The sequence below is a fragment of the Schistocerca piceifrons genome, chromosome X, assembly GCF_021461385.2.
Source record: "Schistocerca piceifrons isolate TAMUIC-IGC-003096 chromosome X, iqSchPice1.1, whole genome shotgun sequence".
Taxonomy (NCBI): domain Eukaryota; kingdom Metazoa; phylum Arthropoda; class Insecta; order Orthoptera; family Acrididae; genus Schistocerca; species Schistocerca piceifrons.
Genome location: NC_060149.1, coordinates 640,706,322 through 640,727,335, shown reverse-complemented (window position 1 = coordinate 640,727,335; position 21,014 = coordinate 640,706,322).

Genomic DNA, 21,014 nt, shown 5'->3' with positions numbered 1-21,014 from the left:
CGCCAATGATGGCAGACATATCGAACATCTCGTAACCTAAATCCGAATATCTGCAGTGACATTTACTTGTTGAATAAAGTGTGTACACACCGTAGTTTGTAACTAATTTACGTTTCTTTTCATATAGTTCAATAATTGTCACCGCGTAGGTTATCCTTTTCAGACATATTGCAACATTTTTAAAAATCTATTTAGTTACTAAAAGCGCTCCAGGCTATTTTTACTCTGCTCTTTATTTCCCTTTCTGTTCATCGAGGCATTGTCTTTAACTGCTCTAAACACAAAAACTCATCAATTGGATCTATTACTTCGTTGTACATTTATACCATTTGCTGTATATAACCTATCAGCTGATGTATAAGTAACTGTATAATGCACTTGATGATGGCAGCATGATGCCGAAACGCATTGTGCTAATAAAATATTAGTAAAAACTAACTGCAGCAGTATAAATTATTCCACATAATCTTATAACACAGTCGCAGACCTCAAACAATATCCATTTAACGTGGATAAATTTAATTTAAAAAAAAATGGACGTTGTTAATTTATGGACACTGAAAGCTGCATTGGCTGAACGTCTAAACTGCACACTGATATCTACCTTGGAAGTTTCCTTAATCCTCACAATTACATAACTAAGAAATATCCCTCTAATTCTTAAAAGGGATATCTTTTGCTGGTACATATAAATTTTCTCTTAAGCTTGAGAGTAAACTGAATGAAAGACTAAGTAACACTCCTACTTACGTAAACTAGTCTGAAGGCGGGCCGGAAAGAACAATTAACATTTACCCAGTTCCTGAACAAAAACAAGTGCCTTCTGTGGAGGCGACAAATGAAGAAACGCTAGTCCGTGACTTAAATAGCATTACTTCCTCCTGGCAATGTGCTGTGGAGGCCGTGATCCCTGTAAGTCCATTTCTTGCGATCTTGTTCTTTGCGGAAGAAACTAGCTGCCAGCACCTGTCCGAAACTTTTTCAACGTAGTTGTTCCATCAAAGGATGGATACCTGCTGTGCACAAGGATATGGCCTCGTTTTGTAGCAAGGCGTTCCGTTTGCATTACCTGCAGTAAGACAGAAACCTGGCACTTCTGATCTCTTCTGACTGATACAGTGTAGAAACTACTACTTTTCTCAAGGTTACTCTACGAGAAACGGGACTACGCCATAGGTAAATTGACGTTGCCGCGACCACTTCGTAACTTTTCTGAGAAGTTGGGCTACATGGTTTATTATTTTCAGTTTACAAGGTTTTTGGAGAGGTAAGACTGAGAGTTCAGTGCCGCCATTGTCCATATAAATACTGACGCAAGGTTTTCCATCTGTAATGCTGACTTCGCATTTTGTTATAAAACCATTAGAATATTTCATATGAGATATTGTAACCAGTAATGGGATACACACTCTCTCTCTCTGTGTGTAACAGTAACGGTTTCATACTGAATGAAAACTCTGTGTCTCCATACACACAATAAGCATTTAACTCAAATACGTGAATAATTGCCAAGTAGAAGAAAGATACAGTCACTTATACCTGAAACTAGGAATCATTAGGTTTGTTTACCACGTTTTTAAATCAATCCTACTGCTAAAATTTTACTGGTATGTACTTCTAATGGACTAGACTCTTGTACTTACATTCGTTGTGTCTAGCTTTCTATGCTAAGCGTTCCCGAGGATCTACGCTAACAACGTTCCTCAGGCTAGGCGCAAATTGAGACGGGTATAGCGCGTGTGGCGCGACGCAGCGCAGCGCGCATTTCTGTAACTTCACTGGTTCAAATGGAACCGCGCAAATTGTGACGCGACGTGAATGGGACGCGACAAGCACCAAAAATACGGTCTTGCTATATGCTGAATTTTATCACTTAGTAGTGTTTCGTTTTTCGCCGTTTATTCTCTTTTCGTTAATATATAATAGTTTTCATTTACATATATCTGCACAGTTCTTTCGTTTTGTTTATTCTTTTGTCAAGAACAATGAACAGTTTAGTAACTGGTGAGCCATTAGCCACTGGGATTATATCTTCTGCCTCCACAACGTTTTCAGATCGTAAGAAGGGACAGACGATTCATCGTGGAGGTAGTGAATAAGGAAGTAAGGAATATCATAAAATCACGTGATTTGGAAGCAAGGCAGGAAAGTAAAACAAGGTTATCTACTTACTGCCTGTTATGCTGACGTATCTCTACGATCTGCTGCAAAAAGTCAAAGAGGGGTAATTTCTACAGATATGACCCCTTTGTTCATCTGGTAAAAAGCGTCCAAGTTTCTCTACCGTTACTTGGAAATGGATGTAATAAAAAATGGTTCAAATGGCTCTAAGCACTATGGGACTTACCATCTGAGTTCATCAGTCCCCTAGACTTAGAAGTACGTAAACCTAACTAACCTAAGGACATCACACACATCCATGCCCGAGGCAAGATTCTAACCTGCGACCGTAGCAGCCGCGTGGTTCCGGACTGAAGCGCCTAGAACCGCTCGGTCACAGCGGCCGGCGATGTAATAAGAGACATTATGCTATCTACATGTGGACATCACATTTCCACTACAAGCTAGAAACAGTCAAAAAGCAGTCACAAATAATAATGTTTTAATTGGCTTGTCGTGTTGAGAAAAAGAATTTCAATTGTTGCTTACACATTATCAGCATTAATAAACTTATTGTACAACAGGCTACACAAATGAAAAAAATGGTCGGTATTATTACGAAAGTAGGAGTATGCTGAAAGAGTGTGATGATTAGATATATTTAATTTGTTGAAATGTATTGCTGACAAAGACAAATCTACTTTTGTGACAATGTTTTTCGAACTCCCGCTCACAGCGCACACATGGATAGCGTCCGCATTCCATTCGCGCTCATTATCTCTCAGCTGCCGACAATGCACTGACCATTGTGTTGTGCGACTGATCAATTGTTTATTTCTCTCCATAACAATTATTTTATTCGCGAATCACAAAATGGTTCATATGGCTCTGAGCACTATGGGACTCAACTGCTGAGGTCATTAGTCCCCTAGAACTTAGAACTAGTTAAACCTAACTAACCTAAGGACATCACAAACATCCATGCCCGAGGCAGGATTCGAACCTGCGACCGTAGCGGTCTTGCGGTTCCAGACTGCAGCGCCTTTAACCGCACGGCCACTTCGGCCGGCCGCGTATTACACATTGTCAGTTTGGCAAGCCGTAGGTAGATCAGGAGAAGGAATAAAATCCCTTGGTAAGTTTCCATTCCAGTCGTTCAGTGTTAAAAATACGATGGGTTACGGGGATTAGACCAAAATTCCAACAGAATTGGCCATTTTTTTTGTGTGTGAATTGTTAACCTTTTCTCATTCGAAGAAGCATCACCATTTATGAGTAACGGCCACATTTCTCTTGCTGACAGGTTTAATTGTACTTCCTTTGCCCCAACACAGTGTAATTTACACAAACTCATTTCACAGCAGCTATTGCGACAGAATTATGAAACAGGGTGCGTCATTAAACGAGTAACTGGCAATCAAAGAGCTCAATAGCTTAAGAAAAGCTCATACTGTCGGTTTACAACGTAAGAGAAGAAATTTAATGTTTGTTTTCATACTAGGAAACTCTTGTTTCACTAGCTATCGATAACTCTTAAAAAATTATAGTGACTGGAGTGAAAAAAGTAAAAAGGGAAGTATAACTACTGATATATCGCCATACATAAGAAAGTTCCGTGTGTTTACAAACTGACAAAACACTCTCCTCTTTGTGTGCTATCATACGCCAAATCCTCGTTTCGACGTCTCGAGCAGTTTATGAGATATAAGAGATGTGAATATTTCATTCTCGCGGGCGTCAGATCGGGAGTGAGCGCTCTACATAGGATCCATGTTCTCGAGATGGGAAGCAGATAGAGACCTCCTCCCCAGTCTAAAGAAAAATACAACATGTGAGCTAAATTTCATACGCAGCAACATATGGTGTAATACGCACCAAACGCATAATCATAGCGGTTCCTATTTTTCATAGCAAACTTTTCGAATTTTGCGTAGCGTTTTACTAAAATGTGTGTACCACAAAAAGTATAACCATTAGCGAGATTATGGTCACTTCACCACGAAGCTGACACGTAACACTACAAGCAAGGTAAAAATGAAATATTTTTACTGAATAGTTTCTGTAAAATCATTTGGGAAAGATTACAGTGTGCGCGCGCTTCGTTTCTGTCAGCGCAGAGCGTTGCCAACCGCCACGTGCAAAGTATGTTACGCGTCTCAATATGTGTTGGACCCGCGCGACACGTGGTGTGGTGTCGTGTCACGTCACACGTGCTATACGCGTCTAAATTTGCGCTTAGCCTTACAGGTATACACATAAACAACCCTAAACCATCCCCCTATCCCGTTTATGTACTCGAATACGTTCACCCTAAACCATCCCCCTATCCCGTTTATGTACTCGAATACGTTCACGACGTCAGCTTCCTTGTTTGGCATCGCACTCTGCGTCTATTTCGACGACACGTTCGCTGTTACATGAAAAACTGCAAGCTTATTTTTACGTCAGCAGCTCAAATGTTGATGGAGCATGAAAGCTGGCAGCCGAAGTTGGCAGACTACTACCGCCAAATTCCGTGAGTTGTTTACATACAAACGAACCAGTAGCGTCACTAACGTCCCTTCTCCGCAGACATCGACACCATCTCTGGCAACGGGATGTTGCAGTGAAGTAGAATGATCTCTCATAGTTCTTTTACTTTTTATAAAAGTCTGTTATAGTAGCAGTCACGACATCAATTATACCATAGAATCTGTGAGAATATTTGTGACCGAGAAACATTCACACGCCATTGGCAGTTCCATCGACACATCAGCAGATATTTAAAAGCTAAATTAGTTCGGGACTACTACATAACGTACAATAAACTAAACACCTATAAACCCCAAGAAGTATTGGATAATATTCCACTGACTCTCACAAATAAAATACTACCCCGAAAAATCCAGTAACAGATACCTCAATAACAACCGCATCAAATCCAATCATTTTGCAGCTTACATGGAAGATATCTTTTCCCAACTGGATCTTAATTTAGATCACTACATGGATCCTCGTGTTTATCGACAGAAACTCCCAGTACTTAGACAGCATTCTGCAACGAGGACGGATCTTAGCAGCTGCAGGTTAAGACACAACGCAAACATTCACAAGGAAGAGAAATAGTACGTCAAGTCTGTATAAAAATTTATACCGTCCTTGGAATAAATGCCAACAATTAACCATAAAATCCTTGATATCCTACAGTACCATACTGTGCACTAAAAGCCGTAGAAAACATATAACTTCTACTCTTCCTAAAACCTGGTAAACCACACACTCGTACCTCATTGTACATTCTTATCAACCCATGTCTGTCTTCAGCAAAGAGCTTGGAAATAATCTCGCCCGTAGGATCAATCAACATCTAATGACAGTCCTGCCAATTTCCAGCACTCAGTGTGCTTCTGCCCCAACTATTTAATACATACCAACTCCTTCAGCTTGCTCACATCATCATGCATCAAGTAAATAAACGCAATTCCACTGTCTGCGTCTGCCTTACCAGCCAACAAAACATTCTGCCGCCTATGGCATTCTGGTCTTCTGCTCGAAAGGAAAACTTACACGCGTCTAGATTATTGTGTCTAGCTTACAGTAATCTTCATCGTTCACAATCCTACATTTGCCAATACTGACCATTCCAGATTAACTGATTTTCATGCTATTGAAGACCTGCCTCAGGGCTCTGTCCGGTCCCCTCTGCTGCTTATTACATGAAGTGAAGACAATTTCAAACATCCTTCCACTCCTACCTCCTCTGATTTTCCGACGAGACAGCCTTCCTAGCTATCCACTGCGCCCTCATACTCTCCTATGCCTCCCTACAATCTCAACTACGTGTCCTAATCGAGAGTTGTAACAGATGGTGATTGCAAAGTAATTCGTTCACTGCGGTGGACTGCCTTAGCAGTCGAAGCGAGCCGTGGTGTGAATGTGGTTAACTGCTGAAAAATGCGGACGTCCCACGATTATCTACATCTGCATCTTCATAACTACTTCGCAAGCCACCATACTGTGCATGGAGGAGGGTACCACCGTCGCTCCCTTTCCTATTGCACTCGCAAATGCAGTGAGTGAAAAACGACTATCTATAAACTTCCATACCAGCCTTAATAACTCTTGTCTTGTCTTATCGTTCCTTACGCGATGCGTATGTTGGTGGCAGTTAGATCGTTCTTTAGTCTGTCACAAGTGCCTATTCTCTAAACATTCTCAATGGCGTTTCACGAAAAGAACTTCGTCTTCCGTCCAGAGATTCCTATTTTAGTTTACGTAGTATTTCGGTAATGCTCGCATGTTGATCGAACCTACCAGTGAGAAATCTACCACCATATCTCTCAATTGTTTCAGGCCATCCAGTGTTTTATCTTTATCCGAGCAGGTGGAGATTCGAAGCACTCAAGCAGTACCCAGGAATATGTGGCACAAGTGTTCTGTACGCAGTCCCTTTTACAGGTGACTGTCCATTAATACTGCCAATAAACTGTAGTCAATCATTCGTCTTGCCTGTGGTAGAGGATCTGATACATGAGCTAGTTTAATGTTTAGCTGTGATGGAATAAAAGATCAACTTAAAACTCAACAAGAGTTTGGGGCGTTGTTGTCGGTACTGTAACGGTTGCTCGGTATGATAAGTCCGTTACGGACTGGTGGGGCGCTGTTCTTCTGTTAGGACTACACTTTGCTCTTCTACCTGGCTATTGTAGGTTCAATGGCCCAGCGAAAACTTAAGAAATGTGCAAGAGGTGAAATTGACCACAGAAAAATAGACGGAACTGAGGAAAAGTTTTTATTTTTCATGCAGCTAGAGCGTATACAGGTCACTGAAGATCACGCATGTCGCTGGGAGGCAGTGCTATTTTACGAGGTGCATTAAAGTTCTAAGGCCTACGATTTTTTTTCTCCGGACTGGAAAGAGATAGAAACATGCGCATTGTTTTGAAATGAGGCCGCGTTCATTGTCAATACGTCCCAGAGATGGCAGCACCGTACGGCAGATGGAATTTTACCGCCAGCGGCGAGAATGAGAACTGTTTTAAATACTTAAAATGGCGACGTTTTCCTTACTTGAACAGCGTGCAATCATTCGTTTTCTGAATTTGCGTGGTGTGAAACCAATTGAAATTCATCGACAGTTGAAGGAGACATGTGGTGATGGAGTTATGGATGTGTTGAAAGTGCGTTCGTGGGTGTGACAGTTTAATGAAGGCAGAACATCGTGTGACAACAAACCGAAACAACCTTGGGCTCGCACAAGCCGGTCTGACGACATGGTCGAGAAAGTGGAGAGAATTGTTTTTGGGGATCGCCGAATGACTGTTGAACAATCGCCTCCAGAGTTGGCATTTCTGCGGGTTCTGTGCACACCATCCTGCATGACGACCTGAAAATGCGAAAAGTGTCATTCAGGTGGGTGCCACAAATGCTGACGGACGACCACATGGCTGCCCGTGTGGCATGTTGCCAAGCAATGTTGACGCGCAATGACAGCATGAATGGGACTTTCTTTTCGTCGGTTGTGATAATGGATGAGACGTGGATGCCATTTTTCAATCCAGAAACAAAGCGCCAGTCAGCTCAATGGAAGCACACAGATTCACCACCACCAAAAAAATTTCGGGTAACCACCAGTGCTGAAAAAATGATGGTGTCCATGTTCTGGGTCAGCGAGGGCGTAATCCTTACCCATTGCATTCCAAAGGGCACTACGGTAACAGGTGCATCCTACGAAAATGTTTTGAAGAACAAATTCCTTCCTGCACTGCAACAAAAACGTCTGGGAAGGGCTGCGCATGTGCTGTTTCACCAAGACAACGCACCCGCACATCGAGCTAACGTTACGCAAAAGTTTCCTCGTGATAACAACTTTGAAGTGATTCCTCATGCTCCCTACTCACCTGACCTGGCTCCTAGTGACAATGAAAGACACTCTCCGTTGCCGCACGTTCACCAGCCGTGCTGCTATTGCCTCAGCGATTTTCCAGTGGTCAAAACAGACTCCTAAAGAAGTCATGGAATCATGGTGTCAGCGTTGTGAAAAATGTGTACTTCTGCAGGGCGATTACGTCGAGAAGTAACGCCAGTTTCATCGATTTCAGGTGAGTAGTTAATTAGAAAAACAATTGGAGGCCTTAGAACTTGAATGCAACTCGTACACAGTGCCGAGTTGCGCTGGCGACAGCGGCGGAGCCACCCAGCTGTAGCTAGCGCAATATTCATGTAGGTCTGAGTGACTGCGCTTACTATTGCTGCCGGTGGCTAGGCGAAATCTTCACTACATTCCATGAGCAACATCACGGCGTAGAATCACAGTTCCCTCGATTGGCTGGTGGAAGCTGTCTAACCAGACACCGTAGTCCATTGCACTCTGCCACCGAACTCTTCGATGTTCCCTTCACCGCAGGAAGGCAACTATTTTTAGCATCTTAATACAGAGATATTTTGCTGTCTGGCGGTGGTGGCATGCACAGCCGACTGACGCAGCGATGCGTCGACGTGTCGCTACTGAAGTCTTATCACGTGCTGACGTAACGTATGCTGTGGTTTGCACATCGGCTGTGTCTTTAACAGCGTGCCTATGGACAGTATGTTGATCACTGTGTCCCGAAATTTCTTTGCGTCGCCGTCTTCCGAACGAAACAATACGATCATAGCACATTGGTAAAATTTCACTACACTGTGTGATTTGTTGTATATCAAACTACGCGTTTCTCCATGCACTGCTTGTGATTTCTCAAAAGTCTGGATCTTGTAATAGACTGCACTAAATAATCTAAATATTTTAAAAACTACTCCTAACAATCTCAGTACGGTTTTGAAGCCAGGAACAGTATAAAAGTTGAGAAAGGACGGACACGTCGGAGGTCTTTCGTCCTGTGCACGACACAGGACGTGACGATGCAGCAGGCAGGTCTCGCTCATAGCAGTCAAAGGAATAAGCCACATAAAATCCATCAACCATATTTGGATGCAACCCTCCAAGATTCCGCTGTCCTGATTCGAACCTGTCCACCTATAACCAACCCAACCCTCGAGTACTTCGAAATAATGGCTCTGAGCACTATGGGACTCGACTGCTGAGGTCATAAGTCCCCTAGAACTTAGAACTACTTAAACCTAACTAACCTAAGGACATCACACACATCCATGCCCGAGGCAGGATTCGAACCTGCGACCGTAGCGGTTGCGCGGACTTAGAAATAACCCTATATATGTAACTAACATGATACAAAGCCCAAAACCAACTACGACTACTGAAACTACTAACATGCAGCAGTTGTGATCTACGTCCTTTTAGCATTATCCTCACCTACAAATTTTCCTTTCGTCTCATCCTAAGCTACGCCAGTTTTGGATCTTTACTCATTCCTGCTTTTCAAATTCTGAAGAGTGTGCACTCCGACTCATATTGCGAACCCTACCGGTTTTCCCAACTCGCATCTTTGCCACGCTCCACACTCCTCTTCCACAAGCTCATTCGAAATCAGTGCATTAACCTAAAAACCCACCCCCAGTACCATATATACTAATCCCTAATCTCCAATCAAGACATCCTGGTGCTCCGTTATGCATAGATATTACTTCGTATGCACCTCTGCTCCTTGATCATCCTCTCCTGCCGGTAATTCTGCCAACAGAGACTTCTCAACAATGAAACACACATAAAAAAATGGCTTTCCTAGCAATCACACCTAAACAAATCTCATCCCATCCTCTTACTCTGTTCCTCCCCCGCCGGCCAGAGTGGCCGAGCGGTTCTAGGCGCTACAGTCTGGAACCGCGCGAACGCTACGGTCGCAGGTTCGAATCCTGCATCGGGCATGGATGTGTGTGATGTCCTTAGGTTAGGTATTTTTACGTATTTCTAAGTTGTAGGGAACTATTGACCTCAGAAGCTAAGTCCCATACTGCTCAGAGCCATTTGAACCATTTGTTCCTCTCCCTCTCCCACCCCTCCCCCAGCACAATCATTGTCAGGGGCCTCTAGTGGTTTTCTTCTGTCATTTCATAGTACCCTTACAAGAATCATCTCCTTAGCGTCATCATGAACATTCTCTTTCTCGTACAACACAATCACCATCATAAAATTATAAAATTTCATCTATTTTTTGTTCCTAACTATCAGCTATTATCTCGTTGTAAATCTATGTACATGCTTGGCTGAAAAATGGATTTGATCTTGTTGTCAAGCATCTCCTGGCGGAGAACAGAACAAATATCAATGAAACAAATGAGTGTAGGTAATCGTCTGTAGCTCCAGTGATTACTAAGTCTGACGCTGCAAGAGGACAGAAAATATCTTATATAAGGACTTGCAACGAACAGCAGGGTGGTTAAACATGTGGTTAGAAAACCAACCGAGAATTCTCCGCTAGATGGAGGTACTCAAATTCCCAGTTTTCTTTTTGAAGGTGTTTCCCCCGTGAAACGACATCGATCGATGGAATGATGGATTGACGGAAAAGTTCTGTGGTTCGAACGTATTTTGAGAAAAAGTAAACTTTTTCGTGAAGAACAGTTCCAGTATAAGCTGGTGTCCATAAAATGGAACAAGTTACCATTCCGCATTAATTATCCGTTGTCTTGTACAAAACGGGCACCATACATCAGTTCACTTTGCTATTCTATTTATAATTTCTTATTGACTTTATTTACTACATTATTTCATTTACTTACGATTAACAGACTATGGCATCTCCAACAGCTCCCAAAAGCCGAATGCGTTCCTACACCGATTGGTTCTGTCGTCAATATGGAAAAATTTTTCAAATGTAAACGCTGGCAATTCTTGTTCAATTTGAAGAAAAGATATTAGCAACGGACTGCTTGTATCTTTCGCAAGGAAAAACAAACTACTTTCTAATGATGTTACCAGTATTTACTATAGTGCTCTCAAGTACACCGAGATAAGGTAACAGGAACCGTCAAAGGGCAGGTAAACAGAGCTCCCTTACGTGAGGGCCTGGGGTATGGATACAAGAGCGCAGTTATAGCGGCTCAGCTCGCATTACGCAACACGAATGGGATGAGCAGACTCAGAGCTTACCGAGGGCGCCACGTGCCGTAAGCCGAGGAGAGTAGCAGACGTGCCATACGTAACCTCTGTGTTTGCTCTGCTTACCGCTGAGAGTCGCATTATTGTTCCGCATAACTGCTCAACACGCAGAACATTTCCTGCACTGAGTCAATAATGGGAAATTATTTTCTCCATTCACTCACGTCACGAAACAACGTAACTTCACAGACAAAACTAGATTATAACGCTCAAAAGTATCTCCTTGACACACTCAATCACCAGAGTGATATTAGTGTCCATAAGGCACAGTTAAAAATCTACAGTTAGTTTTTGGTTTACCGTCTTGGAATTAAATTCGTTTTTGCAAATTTGGTCTGAATAAAATGACCAACTTTAAGTCTTACATTCGTATAGCAATTGCATAAGAAATAAAAGTGATCGATGATACGACCCGCAGGACTGCTACTGGCGATTGTTGGACACGCTGTGACCTCAAATGTCTCAGAACACACATTTTTATTTGTTCAGAATATGTAAACAACGTAGCTAATAATGTGTAGCTATTTCTGGGGTTCTTAGAGATTGTTGCGCCACCAAAAAGACACACTTCTGCAAACCAAAAAGTTCGATGGGAGTCAGGTTTGGGATTCCAGCAGTGTAATCCAGCGTCAGGAAGAAAGGTAATAAATTCAGGGTTCAGTTCATCAGTACTTAGTTAAAGCCTCCCCAAATAAATAATGCTATGACAGTAATGAAATGTTTTACTTATTATTTACATGGATGATGGAATCTAACGAAGAGAAATTAATTTTCGGAGACGGGTCACTGTATAGTGTATTGAAGCACATTCAGTAACTAACGTAGTACAAAACGTTGAACCAAAATGTTGCTTCAAGGAGATAACTTTTTCAGTTTTTGGTACAAGCAGACTTGTGTTCTTCTGTGACATTTGGGGAGTGCAGTCGGATGACGTCGACTTCTTGCCACGATAGTTCGCTGACAAGACACGCGCCACAGACGGAGCAATATTCGATAGAGGTCGCTAAACTCGACGGGGAGCGGGCTTCAGTCAGCACCTATACGTTTGCTGCAGCGCACCACTTTCTTTTTATTAACTTAGCGACATGCACTATCACTCTCAAGAGTAAAATCTCTCCTGATTATGTCTACTTAGTCATCATCCGGAACATCATAGCAAGGTGTTGACGAGATCCGCCTACAATCTCGAAACCTCCTGGAATAATCATCACGCCGGCATTATTTCAAAATTCACATCAGATAAATCTTCAGGGAGAAGACGGCTAAACCGTCCAGAGGCTGAAGAAGTTATCTAATAAATGATAGAGATTACGAGATTATTCAGTCTTTCGTGTTTTTTACTGAACAGCCGGGACAAGGGCCTCGTCCCAAAATGTGACAGAGTGACGCAATTCATCAAGACCGTCGCTGCCAACTTCTTAAAGCGCGAGGCAAGCCCAGCACTGACGAACGAGTATATTCACTTTAAGCGCCGAAAAGTGGACATAGTTTCAAATCAGCTGTTCACATGGGCATCCAATCTGTCAGCCCTCTGCTAGGAATGGGTCGATGGCATAACCTAGACCAACTCTAACTGGGCCGGTAAGGAGTCTTCTTAAAGGCAATTATGAACGTTTAATCTCCTTTAGCAATGTACCTGCTAGAAGTTACTTTTCGGTGTACCCTGGTCACTTTCAATGATCAGCCCTTGAACAATACAAAGCTGTTGGGAAAGACATGAAAATGAAAATCACGGCTATGCCTAAAACATTGCCTTTAAATGGTTTCATTAATGGTATTGAAGAAGCTCTTATACTTCCTCCTAGTGACGCAGCGAAAGAAATATGGCGAGAAACATACCATGCACTTGTCAAAATGCCTCCCCAGAAATGTATTACTTCCTTCATGGGTAGGGAGGCAATAAGCAAACTACGAGAAGATCCTCACACGGTGGTCCTTCCGGTGGACAAGTGCAATGCCACTCTACTGTTGGCACGTCTTGTCCACAGCCAGATGATTTACAGACTATTGAGTGAATCAATGTACCGTGAGATTGATAAATATCGTACAGGTTTAGACGAAAGAAATACGTCGACGTTGTTAAATTCTTCTTCACTTACAGAAGAAGTTGCAAAAAGACGGCACAGTTAATTTCCGTCCAGGTTGTAAGGTCTTCCAAACATGCACAAGGTAGATCTGCCATTACTATCCGACCAACTGAGAGCAATAACGGCGCACAAATTTAACACTTAGAAAAGCATCTTACTTTGATACTTAGACCTTTGTTGGGAAAAAATCCCTCATCATTTGCGCAGTTCTGCTGTCTTTATGAATAGACTAGAGTCTCTATGGCTTAACTGACATATTAGTAAGTACTGATGTGACCCCACGCTTCACTAGTGTTTCACTCATGAGAATTTTGAACAAATGGACGGGGTTGCCAAGGATAGTTCTTTGTTCCCGAGGAAATTAAATTTTTTTTTTAAAGCGAACATTGACGAGAGAGCACTTGTGTCGGCGGTAATTAGACGATTGCTTTACGATGGAAGTGAAAAACGCGACTGACAGCAGTTTGTGGAAATCTTAGTCAGTCGGAAAGTGGCTGGGTCATTCCGTTTACCGTTAGTCCACACATACGGTCTTGTATTTGCAGGTGTCTAGATGTCATTACCTGTCCCAAACTATCGGCACACGTCGGTCGCTGGTGCATCGGGTATGTGTTCTGTCTGACATCCTTGCACAAAGTAAAATGGATATTCGTCATATGAGATTAGCATAGTCTTGGCGCACAGTAAACGTGACCAGTCACAAGATAAAGATGATGTAGAGCTGTTGAAGGCCAAGGCGTTTCTTCCATACGTCGGCAACCGAACATCTAACCCACGTAAAATCCTAAAAAACAAATGTTAAGGTAATTTTCTGACACTTGCAAACACGTACGCTCTTCTCGCTCGGTAAAGGATGGTCTAGGTTTGCGGAAGGGTGCTGTTTGCAGAATACGGTATTAGTTGACAAATCCTACGTTTGTCAGACCACACGTACAATAGATGAAAGCTGTCTGGGACGTAATTTCGACACCTGTCTTTCACAGGCAGTAAGTCAACCATAGCTGAGCATGTGTTTCACGGGAGTTTGCTGTTTCATGAGGCACCGTATCGAAGATCTATAACGCATACATGAAGAGCGGTGAAACATCATCCGCCAAGTCAAAACGCAGACGAAAGTGAGTGTGGGATGAACATGGCAGACTGTCATTGAAGAGGGCTCTGACGGAAAATTAAGGGGACGACAACTGCAAAGTCACTACAGAGCTCAACATCACTAAAACAACACGAAGAGAGGTCCATAAACTGGGAATTCCAGGGCGAGCCGCAATTCCAAATCCACCCATTAGTGATGGAAATACCCGTAACGGGAAAACGTGATGTCGAAGTCATAAAACCTGGACTATGGAGCAATGCAAGAAAGTCATTTGGTTGGATGAGTCTTGTTTCACACTGTTTCCAACTTTTGGCCGTGTTGTTGTAAGTCATTATATGTCTTTTGTTGCTTATTGTCTGCTGATTTGTTGTGTGTTGTGTTGTGTTGTGTTTGTTTGTGTGTGTGCTTCATGGTTATGTGTTGTTGGTTTTTGTATTTTTTGGTTTATTTTGTCTACTCTCTTTGCATCATATCCATTCTCCTGTGCAATTTGTTTTATTGTGTTCAGTTCTTGTGTGTAATCATGTTTGATCATGGGTATTTTGTTCAGTCTGTGAAGTAAATATCTGAAGCTGGCTTCTTTGTGAGTTATGGGGTGACTGGATAGGTCACACACAGGGTGGGTAATATTCTAAAGAAACAAGGACTCAACATTGCATACAGAAGTAACAACACAATATAAAGCAGACTTGGAAGAAATACCACCAACACTGATAAATACAGCCAGTCCGGTATATACCAACTTACTTGCAACTGCTGTCAATCAGTATATGTGGGCCAAACATGTAGGAATTTCAGAAACAGGTATACAGAACACCTCAGAGCACTGGAAAGCAATAGCTCACACTCAACATTTGCAAATCACCTGATGACACACAAACACCACGCAACAAACATTGAAACTGACTTACACATCCTAAAAACTAGTAGCAGCTTATACCAAAAATTAACTATAGAAGGAAACCATCACATCCAAAAATCAATAGCCCAAGGAAAGGAAGTACTCAATGAATACACATCACTGTGCAACAAAACCCTCTTCGCTACAATAGAACAACTATATAAATAACACCAACACCAAAACTACTCAAGAGAAAAAAAAAAGCTTTCTCCCTCCCTCCCTCCCTCCCACCGTCTCTCTCTCTCTCTCTCTCTCTCTCTCTCTCTCTCTCTCTCTCTCTCTACCCCAGTCCTCAACACACACACGCACACCCACACCCACGCAAACCATACACCACTGAAGCCAAATACAATTCAAACACGCGCGCCTCACCCAGCCAAACACGCTACGAAACAAAAGAATACCACACAGCCACAACAACACGTAATGGCAGGGAAAACTCTGCCTATGTTTTGGGAAATCGAAAAAGTGCAGTGCCAAGCGATCATAGGTGACGAAGTAAGCCTATTTACTTCGCCAACAACACAGGAGAACGCATCACAATTTCAAAACTGTAAGTTACTCTCAAAAAACGTGATACAGACTCATTTCCGTTCGTAAATGAGTAACAAACAAAAAATAAATTACATTTTGCTGTTTGCAGATGACAAGTTATATTGTGCAGCAGAATAGCTACCAAAATAAATGGACAATAGCATCGTGTAATGTATGTTAACCAATGCATACATCTACTTTTCGCCGATTAAGCTATAAATGGAACTTTGAAATAATGTTTTAAACAACACAAATGTTAATATGTAACAACAATTTGCAGTTAAAAATAAAAGTCAAACCCACTGAAGATAGCACAAAAGTGCTGAAACATGTATGGCTGTAACAAAACAAGAAAAAAGGTATCTTGCATAAGGCGGAATTTCTCATCCCATACTACCACATGTACTATTGGTGCCCGAGAAACTCGTGGCATAGAAAGTTCCAATAAGTAAGAAAATCAAATAAATCAAGTTCAAGACAAGACGAAAATCACTTACAGATATTCATTGATTGGGAAGGTGAGAAAATTTCCAACAGAATTATCAGTTCTAGTACGAGATTCACAAAATGATTTCATTGAATCTAAAATCGAGAATGTTCTGGTGTACATTCATAACAACTTCGACTTCCTTCCCAGCAGCATGAAAGAATTAGAATGTATCCGGTTGCCTATACAGAAATCGTTAGAAATTGTTGAGTACGTCAAACGGAAGCCGGCTGACGTTAAAAGTAGTATCGGGCAGAGGGCAGCGAATAAGCTTGACGCTGTTTAGACAAGAGATCTGGTCTACCTGACTTTTGCTACTATCTTCAATACATCAGTGGCCGAGACATCTGTCGTCCTGTGATGCAGAGAGATCAATTTCTCCCTACAGAAATATTCCTCCCTATCGGCGACAGCAGGGAATTCAGGAAGTAGCTCATTGTTGATCACGCTACAAAATGAAAGGCACTGTGTGGTAGCTAAGTAATGTCAGTGAAAATGGACACTTCAGTAAACAGATATGACATAAAATAATTTTCTTTTATCAGACTTACAGTACCGCACCGAATTTGAAATAAAAACTCAAGTAACGTAAAATTACCTTATGAATGAACTTTTCGTGTTCCTAGTTTGTTTAAGTGAATACTAAGATACGCTATGGCGCAATTCAGAAGTTGAAAGTACTGTTTTATGTCAAACATACCATAAAATATTTTCGCTATAATACATATTTTATCACATATCTCACCCATTTGTAGACAAGAACTTGTTATCACACGTAATCAATAATACGCTCTGTGAGCAGCTGTTTTCTTCTTTTGGTTCTTCTTCGTCCTCTTTTTTCTATATCAGTAATTAATTGTAAATATTTTTAACGCCGCATTTTTAGTGGTTCAATACATGAGCTTTGCAGCGTTAATATTTCGTTTTCCGATAGCTGAAGTGTTCATTTCATGTCATAATAGCATTCAATTGCATGGAGCACGGCAACTCGGCCTGTGGGTCGCGCGAGGCGTGTTTACAGTCTGTAGCCGCTTCCGACCGCCTCGACCTTCAATCGTACAATATTTCCCAGCGTCTTTTAAGCGAAGTTTGAATCACAATAGCAACATGCGTTACATCACTATACGCGTCTTTTCCAGAGCGTTCGAATGATGGTAAAAAAAGTATAGCGTCCCATTTAAAAAACAGGTACTTGCCTCATTCTCTCGGTCAATATAAACGTTGTGATTATTGTGCATGTACCAAAGTATGTGCCCCATAGTCGGCTATGATTCGCCGAACACCGCTTGTCGATACGTGGAATCGCCAACGGAATTATGGGGGCTCACTATTACATGAAATGAAGACTTCAGCTATCGGAAAACGAAATATTAACGCTGCAAAGCTCATGTATTGAACCACTGAAAATGCAGCTTTACAAAATATTTACAATGAATTACTGATATAGAAAAAAGAGGAAGAAGAAGAAGAACCAAAAGAAGAAAACAGCTGCTCACAGAACAATATATTATAGATTACGTGTGATAACAAGTTCTTGTCTACAGTAGGATGAGGCTTAAGAGAAGGTCTACGATTACCAACACTATTGACACGAACCTGAAGGAAGCACTTTGAAACCACCCGTAGCGGCGGCAGACGTTCAAAAAGCAGTAGCTGGTGGTGGGAAAACTAAATAATCTGCTACAAAACGGTAATGGGAAGTTTCTAACGAGATTTCTTACAGTAGTTGCTGTATATCTTACTTTGCCTTAAAAAACTACGGAAAAAATTGTAAATATTGCCTACAGAAGTAGTTGATATCTTGTCACATCCAAATAGAATCAGCCATTTCCATTGTGGTAGAACGTTGTTACATGCTATTGATTCACTACGTTGGGATATTTGTATTTATAGTCAGACCACTACAGCTTTGATTCCTATGCTAATCAGAAGAATCAGGAAAAAAAGAAAGAAAAATGTATTTCCAGAGTCAACAGCTGGAAACCACAGAATTATATTCAGTTTCGGAGAGTATAATTTGCAATGTAGATCTAACTTTCCATAGTTATTAGCAAAAGTGATATAAAGCCTTCTGGGGCTCTGAACAAAGAACTGTTATGCCGGAGAACGGCTGCGCTGGCATGACGCAACTAGCGGTCGCATCGCCTTGCAGCCGCTGCTAGGCGCTAATGGTTAGCGGACTCTGCACGCTGAACTTCCAGCTCGCTCAAGGCTACTCGCTCACGGGCACTGTCGCACTTACGTAGCAGATCACTATACTGGGATGGCTTGTAACGGAAACATTTAGCCACGAATGAGTACACTTCTTTTCCTTCTGCATATAGACGTCCGAGTTTCGTAACACTGTGTTCGATAAGTAGGCGGAATAATCGTAGTTATTTTACTTTACCTCATGTTTTCTCCTACTTGTTGTTATTATAGCCATCCACGTTGTGGAGTGTAAAAGTATTTCTGTGTACGCTTCTGCTGAATACATATAGTGTCCACGAAAATGGCGTAGACTGCATGGGTATTAGGAGCCTTGTGCAGGTAGCGCCTTAACCGACCGATGCTCTATGTCAACATTACCACACAATTTTCGGGCCCGAGCAGCACATTCGTAGAAGTATCAACAATAATAAGGCAGCCAGCATATAAACACCATTGTCTATTCCAAGGGTGACAGTCCAAGTGTTGCTCCTCTTGTCGGTTAAAGCGTGTAATAGTGAGTGAGAACTGTTACATAATATTTTTTCACAGTTTGTAACAGTAAATAAAACGTTGGGAAACGGAGACAGAAAGAAAAAAGTAAGTCAGCTGCCTGTTATTTCAAAAGTAATCGCCACAACTGTTACTACATTAATCCCACTGTGAGACGAGACGGCCAATGTCTTCATGGAAAAATATCTGCGGTCCCCTACGAAACCGTGACTATATCGAAGCGTGCACTTTTTCGCCCAAAGCAAATCGATAGCCACGAATGTCTTTCTGCAAGGCTCCAAATATATGGATATCACAATGGGGAGAGAACGGGACTGAAAGGATGACGTGTAATGGCTTCCGATTGAAACTTTTGCAGCGTAGTCGATTCTTGGCAACATGTGGGAGGGCATTATCCTGAAACAGAATGACTGTGTCCGCTGGGAAGCCCTTACACGTCCTCCATACGGTCCCGAACTGTCCCCATGCAATTTCCATATTTTTATAGCCCTGAAGGAAGACAGTCGTGGCCGAAGATTTTATTTCGATGAAGAGGTGCAACACTGGGTAGAATCATGGTTCCGTAGAACACATTTTTTCGTGAAGGCATTGACCGTCTTTTCTCACAGTGGAATTAATGTATTAACAGTTATGGTAATTACTTCTGAAATAACAAACAGTTTACTTACTCTTTTACCATAAGCTTCTTTTTCATTTGACTGTCCCTTATATATTCAGTGTTCTTGGCTAACAGAGGGCAATATTAAAGTCATGAGAACCGTAATACTGAACTTGGATGATTATGAAAGCATTCCTCAATTTTGAAGGGAGCCATGCTAAACGAAAAATGTCATTATTAGGAGGGCAGAGCCGATACGAGCACAGTTTGCATTACTGCCAAATTTCCTCCCCCTCCCGCAGCCTGGTACAGAGTTGTAGTGGTAGACGGGGCCATATTGCAATTTAATTATGGGTCAAATGGCTCTGAGAACTATGGGACTTAACATCTGAGGTCATCAGTCCCCTAGAACTTAGAACTACTTAAACCTAACTAACCTAAGGACATCACACACATCCATGCCCGAGGCAGGATTCGAACCTGCGACCGTAGCAGTAGCGCGGTTCCGAACTGAAGAGCCTAGAACTACTCGACCACCAGGGCCGGCATTTAATTATGCAAATTAATACATTTAATTATGCAAATTAGCCTTTCCAGCCCCCCTCCTCTCCCCCAGATGCCTTATTAGGGGGAATTTCCAATTTTATGGGAATCTCGAATTTTGGCAGGAAATTCAAAAGAAATGGTGGGAAATTCAATGATGGCAGGAATGCCAAGGCTGTGCTGACGTCCCAATCCCACCGTCCGCGTGGGAACTGGGGGAAATTCAAAATGGCAAGTGCCCTTTCCGGGACTCGAACCCTAGTCCATCTGGGCGGAAGACCCATGTGTACCCCTTCCACTGGTATATGCTCAGTCTCTCTCCAGCTGCAGGAGAGGAAGGTTAGGTTAGCGCACTTTATTTATTTTGGGTGGCAAACAGAAGTAAATATCACACCTAATTACATAATTAATAATAAAGATTGGTCGTAATTACACAACAATATGCAAAGCGCTACAAAGGAGCTCAGAAACTGACTATGTCAACTGCTATTCTCCTGTTGGGGAACAAGCTTACAGAACCAATTGAAACTGGTTGTAGACGTACTCAGAATGAATAATAACTCTACATGGGATGGTCCCTTTAACTACAAGTCGAAAAAATCTCCCTGCTGCACTTGTGAATTGGTGCGTAAAATGCTGGAGTGGAGAGTACTATCTTTATTTTTGGTGGAGAATATGTTCAAGTGATGAAATGTTGGTGCTGGACAGATAGGAGTTTAACAAGTATATTAGCTGGAAGTATACATATGAGGACTGCATCTACAGCCTTCTACAAGAGGATTCGGAGGAGGACATAATGGGCGAGCGTAGGGGAATCCCTTTCAGCAAATAATTGTGAGCCGGCCGGAGTGGCCGAGCGGTTCTAGACGCTACAGTCTGGAACCGCGCGACCGCTACGATCGCAGGTTCGAATCCTGCCTCGGGCATGTATGTG